The following is an 11,617-nucleotide window of genomic DNA, read 5'->3' as shown; positions in this document are numbered from 1 at the left end:
AGAGAATAGGCAACAGGCAGCCTCACTGAGAAGCTGGGGAAGCCTCTGCCACCGATGTAATTTATCATAACTATCATGGCTGTAGGGATGGGGACAGAGTTGGGGGTCCTGTTAATAGACCACCCCTAAACCAATACTTTTTTACAGATGATGATTTGGAGACCCAGAGAAGTTAATTAATTTGCCCAGGGTCACATGGTAATTTATGAAATGAGTGTACACCTAGAAATTTAAGAGTAAAACAAATATTTGTTGGTTTTATTATCTGGCTGATAATCATTAGAAAGGACAAAAGTACCCAAGGAGAAAAGTTAAGAACTTGTGATATTATAAAATTACTTTTTCTGAGAAGTCTTGCAGCAAATTTAACAAAATTACCTCTAAAGGAAAATTAGAATTTCCTAAACAATAGTATTCAAAATAATCACAAAATCAAAAGTGCTAGAAACTCTATTTTCTCTAGACTGTTACTGTCAGTGCAAATGCTTTATGCCTCAGTTCTGGCTGAAGTAAGTATGATCTTTTATAAGTAATACAAATATTACTGGGCAGGAGCCTTTTGCTAAATCTTTTGTTTCTTTTAAATTATTCTAACTTGGGGGGCGCCTGAGTGGCTCAGTCGTTAAGAGTCTGCCTTCGGCTTAGGTCATGATCCCAAGGTCCTGGGATTGAGCCTTCCATCAGGCTCCCTGCTGAGCGGGAAGCCTGCTTCTCCCTCTCCCGCTCCTCCTGCTTGTGGTCCCTCTCTCGCTGTCTCTCTCTCTGTCAAATAAATAAATAAAATCTTTAAAAAAAATAAATTATTCTAACTTGGGGGTTGCCTGGGTGGCTCAGTCGGTTAAGTATCTGCCTTCTGCTCAGGTCATAATCCCAGGGTCCTGGGATCCAGTCTGGCTTTGGCATCGGGCTCCTTGCTCAGCAGGGAGCCTGCTTCTCCCTCTGCCTGCCGTTCCCCCTACTTGTGCTCTCTCTCTCTCTGACAAGTAAATAAATAAAATCTATAATAAATAATCATAACTCATTTTTTAAGGAGGATAGAATATAGTTTAACAGGTTTTGAGCTTTACTAATTTAAATATTTTTTTCATTATTTTTGTGTCTCTTAATTCCAGTATGCATACAATGCTATATTAGTTTCAGATGTACACATAGTGTTTCCACAGTAGTATTAGGCACAATAAGCAATCCTTACCATGATAAGTGTAGTCACCATCTGTCATCAAAGTTATTACATTATATTGACTATATTCCCTATGCTGTACTTTTCATCCCTGTAACTGATTCTTTAATAAGGCTTTATTGGAGCTGTTATTACATTAATCACTCTTGTCATGGTTAATTTAATCCACCATATCGGTAAATATATTGATTTCCCTTCTGAGGGTGACAAATTTTTTTAAATTGCTTATCCAGTTTTATTTCCATAAACTGAGGTTCTCTGACTCTTTGTGTGTGTGTGTGTGTGTGTGTGTGTGTGTGTGTGTGTGTTTTGGGAGTAGGCATTTTGTTTTATTTTTTAGTGAAGCATAATTAATATGCAATGCTATATTAGTTTCAGATGTACAACACTGATTGGACAATCCTATACGTTAGTCAGTGCTCACCACAATAAATAATCAGGATCTGTCACCCAACAGTGTTATTACAATATTTTTTACTATATTCTCTATGCTGTACTTTTCACTTCGTTAGTGATTTATTTTATAACTGGAAGTCTGTACGTCTTAATCCCCTTTATCTATTTTACCGATCTCCCCCACTCTCTGACTCTTTTACATATAAAAGAGTATATAAACCAGTGTATCTCACTTTATGAAACGTATGTATTTCTGGAAAATTGTGCTTAAACCTTACTTTGCTGTAAGTGATTTTAAACATGCCATTCTATAAAATAAGAGATCCAAGTTTTGAAAATACTTATTTAATACAAATGATTTATCTGAATTTCTTTCATTTACTAGAATTCCCTCGAGTGTTTCGTTCTCCTTGAGAAAACATAGATTGTGTTCTTCATTATCTAATTGCAGCCTACGTGTAGTTTCTTTTGCTTGTTTAACTGTGGTGGACATTCCAGATACCTTGGCATGATATCCTTTGGTCACAGAAATGTCATCTTCGGGGAGAAGACTTTGAAGAAATCCCTGAAAGTGACAGTAGAAATGTTTTCTTCTGGTATGTGGCAAAAGTACTGGAATTAGAGGGATAAAAAAAAAATCAGATATAAAAGAGAGGAACATTGATATGGAAAATATTCGAGGCTGAATACCTTTCTATTACAGGAAAGTAGAAGAATCAGAGAAAGGAAGGATTATTTAACCCATTAATGATAGTGGCACAACATTAGAATTAAAACTTAGGGACCATGATATATAAATTATATCTATGGAAACACGTTGTGCTACTTTTACGCATGATGAAAAGACAGTTGTAATACAGGTTGGGCTAATAGTATCTCTAACTTAATCTTTGAAAATTGGCATGTTGATTTAAAAATAATTTCAAAATAGCTTAGTGACTTCCTTATGTGATATTGTCTTAGAATATCCCTGGGACTTTTTGTATTCAGGTAAAATATCTCTGGAAGAATAGTCCAGCAATATTTACTGATAGTAGTTACCTCTAATTTAGGGCCTAGGGATCTAGAGTTGGCAGGACACTTAGTTTTCACAAATACCATTTTGTACATTTAATTGAAATGTTATTATTTGAGTATAATTGACAAAATGTTATGTTGGTTTTCGGTGTACAACACAGTGATTCAGACAAATTTATGCATTATGCTATGCATTTAATTTTTTGATACATGTATTACTTTAATAAAATCTGAACTTTATTTTCAATATAAAAGAAAAAAACTTTCTGTACATTCTGGAATAACAAAATGCATATGTACACTACCTCCTAGGAAAGGAGCATATAATCTAGATATTTAGATTTAGTTTGCTTTTGGGGGGGAGGGGCAGAGGGAGAGGGGGTGAGACAACCTTAAGCAGGCTCCATACTGGGACTCAATCTCACAACTCTGAGATCATGACCTGAGCCTAAATCAAGAGTTGGACGCTTAACTGATTGAGCCACCCAGGTGGCCCCAAGATTTAGTTCACTTTTATGAGACTGTTTACTACTGCTGTTAATATTGTCTGCACTTGGCATACAAGCATTGTAATTGCATACATACTATTATATAAATTAAAACCAAAAAACACAATTGATAAATTTGAAGCTTTGAAGTCTTCCCACTTGAGGAACTAATCTGGGCAGTTTTGCATCAGAAACACTTTTTTTGTGAAGGTTTTTTAGCAGTTTAAGAGAAGTTCCATATAACCTTTTTTTCATTCAGTAAAGTGCTCAACTTGTTAAGAACTTTTTATTTATCTATTTATTTATTTTTTAAAAGATTTTACTTATTTATTTGACAGAGATAGAAACAGCCAGCGAGAGAGGAAACACAAGCAGTGGAAGTGGGAGAGGAAGAAGCAGGCTCATAGAGGAGGAGCCTGATGTGGGGCTCAATCCCACAACGCTGGGATCACGCCCTGAGCCGAAGGCAGACGCCCAACCGCTGTGCCACCCAGGTGCCCCAAGAACTTTTTAAATTTTTTGTGCAATCTCATTTGAGTACTTTATGTTAAGGGGAATAAATTTTTTATAATTTTTATGAATTGACTGTTTGAAAATTCATATTCAGGTCAATGTTATGTATTAATGCCATCTATAACTTCTTTTTTTTTTTAAGATTTTGTTTATTTAGGGGCACCTGGTTGGCACAGCGGTTAAGCATCTGCCTTCGGCTCAGGGCGTGATCCTGGTGTTGTGGGATCGAGCCCCACATCAGGCTCCTCCGCTATGATTTATTTATTTGACAGAGATAGAGACAGCCAGCGAGAGAGGGAACACAAGCAGGGGGAGTGGGAGAGGAAGAAGCAGGCTCCCAGCAGAGGAGCCTGATGTGGGGCTTGATCCCAGAACGCTGGGATCATGCCCCGAGCCGAAGGCAGACGCTTAACCGCTGTGCCATCCAGGCGCCCCTGCCATCTATAACTTCTGCCTACAATCTCAGACGGGCCCTATGAACTATATCTACCCAAGAAGGAGTCCTTCCCCGAAGACTTTTATTTAGCTGTGGTCTTCTCTATAGGATTGAAATTTAACAGAAGTATCTAATGAAGAGGAATCTGAACATAGCCAATGAGAAAAGGAAAAGATCGGGAGAAGAGTCCAGATGTCATAAAGCAAAGGGAGGGTGACAGGCAGGAAGCAGCTATTACTTGCTCTGTTGCGTGACTCAAAGAACTCCAAGAAATTGATTTCATCCCACTGAACATTTCCTTCAATTTGGGATAGAATTAATTTTTTCTAATAAAATAGATATTAGTAGATATATAACACACAGGAAAACAATTGAGCCTAGTGACCTGAGCGGTTACAATATGTTATGTAAGAGATCTTCTTCAGAAAGTTATTCTTCAGTGTTCGGCGTGTTGCTTTCTAGAAAAGAATTGGAGTGACAGCACCGCTATTATGAGTAATGGCCTATAGGGAGAGAGAAGGGGAAGCAAGAAAGGAGCAATTAACAGGGAAATGTGGTCAAATGGAAAGAATGAGATAGATTCAGGATACTTCTGGGAGATAATATCACCTGATTTTAGTGACTGTATTTAGAGGATGGGAGAGAAGAGAAGTCATCTAGAATTTAGGGTTGGGCCATTAGCAGGTCATGGCACTGCTACATGAAATAGAAACTCCAGGAGGCAAAGCAGGTTTGGGGGGGAAAGATTTAAATCATGCAAGGATGTAACTAGTTTTTACATCTTTGCGCTCTGTTGATCTTAGGCCTCCTCTGTCAAACCGCATAAACCATTGCTTCCTGGTAGTAGCCTGCTTGTTTGTAAAGAACAGCCAGCTATAGACATTGGAGGCTGGGAGTGTGTTGGGAAGAGTAGAAAGACTAGGGGAAATGATTTAGAGATAGAGTGGTCTTAAACACGTCTTCCCACATGCCAGGGCTAGCTTTGTATTCTTCCTATTAGTAAGCCAGGAATTGAAATAGATGATAGCAAGGGCATATACAGACCCTCGTGAGGAAAAAGTCGATGCAGCAGGTATTTGCTTATTCCTTTCATGTCTCCAAGGGAGCCATGATTGGCCCTTGGCCGACCTTGGGAATTTGGCCCTTGGAGTGTTTTTATGTTAATGATGATGACTTTGTTACATACACCTGGAGCAATTGCTTTGCACAAACGTGCACCTGGTTTCGTTGTTGGGGTCCTGAGTTTCAGTTGCCATGGCTGATTGCATAGCAGAATGTATATATATTAACAGACCTCCATAAAAGTCTTAGACCCTGAAACTCAGATGGGTTTCCATGGGCAGAGGCATTCCACAGGTGCTTATAGTTTGCTGCTAGAGAGAGAAAGAGAGTTCCTGAATAGCTTCAAAGGACTTTGGAAGTCTATGCTGAACCTCTCTGGACTTCACCAGTGGGTCTTTTTCCCATTGTTTGTGCTCTCTACCATTTGCTGTAATAAATTTTAGTCATGTGTATGACATGCTCTTGAATCTGGTGAGTCCTTCCGGGAGCACCAAATATACAAAATGCTGAAGAATTTTAAAACCCAATTTGTTCATCCAAGTCTTGGTAGGATTTACTGAAAAAAAGAAATAAAATAGCAGATGTAAGTATGTATCTGCGTGCGTAGATTTAAACCAAATCAAGTCTTTGGCTCCTGCCCAGGAGACTATTATAGACTTTATAGGGATATAGGATGGAGATAGAGTGTTGGGAAAATGCTTACAGGCATAAGTATAAATAAAAGCAAATTAGAAATAAATGTAGAAGCAAGGCAAATCAAAAGATTAAAATTGGTTAGAGTTAGTCAAGATTTAAATGTGGTGCATATTTCGGAAGAAATACAGGACCAGCTTGTCAAATAGCAGCTTTTGTCTTTTCACCCATGTATACTTCAACAGTCTATAAAACTGTAAAAGAAAAAACTTTTTTTTTCTTGGTTTTATCTGTTAAGTACTGAGTCCAACTCAAGTTTGACTGAATTATTTGTGTGGAATCAAAATTTGTACTAAATTACAAAGTAAGTATTTTATGCAGTGATTGCGTTCTGCAGGTATGTCAGCAATGAGTTAATATTCTTATGTAGTGTCGTTCCAAAGACTCCACACCAATTCCCATTTTAATCAATAAGCAATATCTGGTAGTTTCGTCAGCTATTCACTTAAACTGCTTACATCCAAAGATTAAGAATGAACTTTGAGAGTTCTGCTTCTGGTAATGGCCAAATAGCTTCTATCAGATCACAGATATTAAAAAAAAAAAAAAAAAGGCACTGGGGAGGAAGCAAAAGAAGGCAAATTCTTGAGGGAAGTCAACACGTGGAAGGATGAGGTGGCACTTCAAGAGTTTCCTATTTTGCAGTCTTTTAGCCTGCAACATCCAGTCATATAGGATGACCTACACTTAGATAGAAACTTGCAGGCATATTGGCTTGATGAACCAGAGACTGGAGTCCAGGGCAACCACAGTGTAGTATAGGGCCTAAAATTAACATCATATACTGCCTTGACATCTGGTAAAATCAGGAGTGTCTTGAATGGCCCAATCCAAGTTTCCTTCCCCACTCTGCTGCTGGGGGTAAGGTCCCCTAGCCAAATAATCCTCCTTGTCTTGGGGACCACATATATTTCCTTCTTATCCCTGCAAGCTTGTGGAATTTTTCAAACCAATCACATCCTCGCATGGGAACCAGGGGCTACCTCATTCCCTTGGTATTACAAAACCTGCCTCCCACCATACCTGGTTATTTACTCATAACTTCCACGTGGCCCTACATGGTTTGGTATCCTCCATGCAGATTGTGAAGATATGGGACTAGTAAACCGCTCTTGATCTTATCTGTCTTGTGCTGGGTGCCATGTGTTAGGCTACCTGCATACACATAGGGTGGAAATTCTTCCCTTCCCTTACCAATGAGGTGAAGAGGCAATTAAACAGTACTGGAAAGTGGGAGAGAGATCCCAGAAAGGAGAGATCCAGAGAGAGGGAGGCTTAAAGTCTTCAGAAACTTCCCGAATCTCTAGCTAACTCTCAGACTACACATGTGCAGGGTAGATTCCAAGAAGTCCAGATAAGGCTAAAAGAACTACGATGAATTAGAGTTTGAGTTTAGCCAAGTTAACTGTCTACTGAAACAAAAAAATCACTGCTCTTTTTTTTTAGGTTTATTTTTTTAAAGATTTTATTTATTTGAGAGAGAGAGAGCACAAGCTGGGGGAGCAGCAGAGGCAGAGGGAGAAGCAGACTCCCTGCTGAGCAGGGAGCCCAATGTGGGGCTCAATCCCAGAACCCTGATATCATGATCTGAGCTGAAGGTAGATGCTTAACTGACTGAGCCACCCAGGCACCCAAAATTAATGCTCTTTAGAGAAACATAACAGATCAAATCATCTCTAAAGTATATCATTCACTATGTCCAGGATAGTATCTAAGATTGCTAGACACGTGGAGAAATAAGAAAATGTAGTCCAAAAGTCAGTCTATGGATATCAGCTCCAAGATGAACCAGATGTTGGAATTAGAGACAGGGATTTTAAAGCAGCTGTTAGAGGACTGTGCTTCAAGGACATAAGAGAAAATATACTCAAAATGAATAAAAATAAAGAAATCTCAGAAGAGGGAAGAAATTCAAGAGCCAAAAGGTAATTCTATAACTGAAAAAGTATATCTGAAATAAAATTTTCACTCAATAACCTTATAAATTATAAAGTATCTGTGAATTTGAAGGTAAATCAATAGAAAGTATTCAATCTAAAGATCTGAAAGGAAAAAATACTGTAAAATAAATAATGAATAGTACCTTAGGGACCTTCAAGATAATACCCAAAGATCTAACATGTAGGGTTCCAGAAAGGAGAGAGAAAGAGAATGGGCCATAAAACTTTTTTGAAGAAATGTGGCTGAAATTTCCCCAAATTTGACGAAAGACATAAATTACCAGATTTAAGAAGCTCATTGAAGCACAAGAAGGCTATTATGAAAATCATCATCTAGGTACAACAGTCAAGCTGCTAAAAAGCGAAAACAGAGAAAATTTTGCATATAGCCGGAGAAAATATTAAATGAGGGGAACAAAGATTTGAACTACTACTGACTTCTCATCAGGATCAAGAGAAATGGCATCTTTAAAGTGCTAAAGGAAAAAGGAAAAATGTCAGCCCAGAATCCTGTCTCTCAAAATATTCTTCAAGATGAAATGAAAATATCCTTCAAGGATGAAGGCAAATTAAAGATGTTTTATTTAAAAGAAAACTAAGAGAATTTGTCACCAGCAGGCCTGTAATATAAAGAATGTTAAATAAAGTTCTTTAGACAGAAAGGAAATAATACTAGACAGAAATCTGAATGTTCAGGAAATAATGAAGAGCACCAGAAAAGTAAATAGAAAAGGATTTTTTTTTTAAGATTTTATTTATTTATTTGGCAGAGAGAGGGAGACAGCCAGTGAGAGAGGGAACACAAGCAGGGGGAGTGGGAGAGAAAGAAGCAGGCTCCCAGAGGAGGAGCCCGATGTGGGGCTCGATCCCAGCACCCTGAGATCATGCCCTGGGCTGAAGGCAGACGCTTAATGTCTGAGCCACCCAGGCGCCTCAGAAAAGGATTTTTTTGGTCATAATTTCTTTAAAGTATATGAGTTTAAAGCAAAAAACATAACTATATAGTGGGGTTTATAATATATGTAGATATACATAGGACAAGTAAAGGTATGGGTGGGTGCAAGGTTCTTGTATTTTATGTGAAGAGGTACAATATTAACTTTACAAATACTGAAAAGTTAAGGATGCATATTGTAATTTGTAGGGCAACCATTAAAAAAAAAAACCCTCAGAGGTTTTGCTAAAATTAAAATGGAATTCTAAAAATTATTCAATTAACACCAAAGAAATCAAGACAGGAATAACATGGGGAAAAAAAAAACCCACATGGAATAGACAAAATAAATAATAAAACCATAGACCTTCGTATCATCCATATCAATAATTACATTAAATGTAAATGGGCTAAGGGTACTTGGGTGGCTCAGTCAGTTAAGTGTCTGCCTTTGGCTCAGGTCATGTTCTCGGGGTCCTGGGATCGAGCCCCACATTGGGCTCCCTGCCCAGTGCGGAATCTGCTTCTCCCTCTACCCCCCCCCATGCTCTCTCTCTTGCTCCCTCACTCTCTCTCTCTCAAATAAATAAAATCCATTAAAAATGTATTTACAATCCAACTCAAAGTACTTTTAAAATAGTTTTGTTTATCCTTCCAATTCCTTTCATCTGTGTCCTTTTTTTTACATAATTAAGCTGATAATGTATATATTCCTTTGTGTTGTTTATAATGGTTAAGTAATATTTCATCACACAAAAAATACTATAATTACTTTATAATATTTGCTCATTCAGGTTGTTTTTAGTTTTTCAGTCTCTTAATACTGAGATGATCATATACGTGCTTAATTATTTTTATGTATTTCAAATTATTTTCTTAAGAGAGGCCCCTTTAAGCAGAATTGGTGCATAAAAGCTCTTGCTACATATTGATAATCAGGCAGATACTCTCTTTCCCTTCCTTTCTCCCTTCCTTCTTCTGAATCATTCAGCAATATCCACAGTGGTAGGTGCTTTCCTTCTGTGCTTTGGGATCTTGGATTTTTCTTAAATCATCTTTCGGTTACAAAGTCCTTTGCACAAGACTGCCAGCTCACACAGTGGGACATCTAGGTATCTTAACGGCAGCCCCACCCAGAGAAAGAGAGAGAAGTTCAAGATTCATAGTCTATCCATCCGGCTTCCTAATCTCTTATCTCTTCCCAAGGATCTTTACTCTAACAACAGAGATACACATCAAAATTTAGAGGAACTAAATGTTACCACGGCTCTACTTTGTGCAAATTATTTTGCATATTTCATCTTATTTAACCCTCACAGCAATTACATTAGGTTGGCCTTATCATCTTTGTTTGATAGATGTAGAAATTGAGATACAGCATTTAAAGATTTTTTAAAAAATTTATTTGACAGAGAGAGAGTACAAATGGGGGGAGGAGCAGAGGGAGAGGGAGAAGCAGGATCCCCACCAAGCAGGGAGCCTGAAAGCAGGGAGCCTGATGCAGGGATGGATCCCAGGACCCTGAGATCATGACCTGAGTCGAAGCCCAGATGCTTAACCAACTGAGCCACTCACATGCCCGAGGTACAGCATTTAAATAACTTGCACAAGGTCATACGTCAAATAGTAGACTCAAGATATCAATCCAGGCTAGTCTAACTTCAAAGTTCTTTCTAATATACCATCATTCCTTCCTAGTTAAAGAAAAACTGTGAGCAAGTGCCTAGTGGATTAAGTTCTTAAATAATTATGTAGGGGACGAAAAACTTTCCTCTACACTCTTAGGTTCATGTCTGGGTTTAAAAAGATGCACAGGAGAAAAGGCATACAAATTTTATTTGATGCTAATATTTCTGTTTTTTTATGTGCATGGTGGCCTTCAAATAAAGTGAAGATCCAAAGAAGTAGTTAGACTCAGGGGGCTTATATACCACATTAATCAAGGTAATGAATTGTGGAGAAGTGACTAAACAAGGTAAAAGGGGTTTGGTAAGTTGTGGGAAAGTAAATATATAGGGGAAACGACTGGAAGATGGGATTATTTAGTATGGTTTTGTTTATACAGACTCATCTCAGTGCTATCTCCCTTTCCTGTGATAAAGGTTTTTCCCTTTCTGGTACAAGAGAAGGAGACACCGTCACAAAGGAAAATGTATGCCTAGCTTTTAGGCAGAACGTGGGAGAGTAAAGGGTTTTTCTTGTGTCTGCCGTTTCTCCATTGCCATCAGTTCAAAATAATCCTTATGCCGAAGTGGCATGTTTTGGGCTGGCATATTCTGATCCTCTTCAATTTACCACTGCCGTTGAACATGATTATATAAATAACTGAAGTCCAGCCTCCCTTTATTCCTTATTTTCCTCTGTGACATTTTTCTCATGTTTAGGCCACTTCCTTCAGTTTTTCCTTTAGCCTTGGCTCCATCACTGTGAAACTGAAATTTTAATTAGGTAGCATAAAATGATTTTCTAAGAAGATTGCTGTTAATTAATAAAAAGCATTGTTGATTTAGGCACAGTTTTTAAATTAAGAAAATTGAGCCGAATTGTATTCATTTCCACCATAACCAGAAGCATAGTCTGATACGAAAGAATTTTTGAATATTACCAAAACACATAATATGTTCTTATTCATTTAATAAATTGCTCAGGCCAATGTCATTCTGATTCACCAAGATCCTTGCTCTGGAAAGCAAGAAAGTAATTAAATTTCCAAAGCCCATGAAAACTAATCACATTCACAAGTGAGACAATAGAATCATATGTGATCATGTATAAACTTGTGGAGAAAATGTTTATCATTCAAGTAGAGAAAAGGAGGACTGCAGGATTATGGCACATTTATTTGGTCAGTACTTGAACATTTTCACTGAACAGAATACTAAAAGGCACAAATGTTAAATGATAAAGCCATAGAGCAAACGAGTCCTAAAGTTAGAAATAGGGTTTTGAGGCTGTCTT

This window comes from Ursus americanus, chromosome 27, assembly GCF_024610735.1.
Source record: "Ursus americanus isolate L20-20 chromosome 27, mUrsAme1.1.p, whole genome shotgun sequence".
Classification (NCBI taxonomy): domain Eukaryota; kingdom Metazoa; phylum Chordata; class Mammalia; order Carnivora; family Ursidae; genus Ursus; species Ursus americanus.
This window is presented reverse-complemented; position numbering follows the sequence as displayed.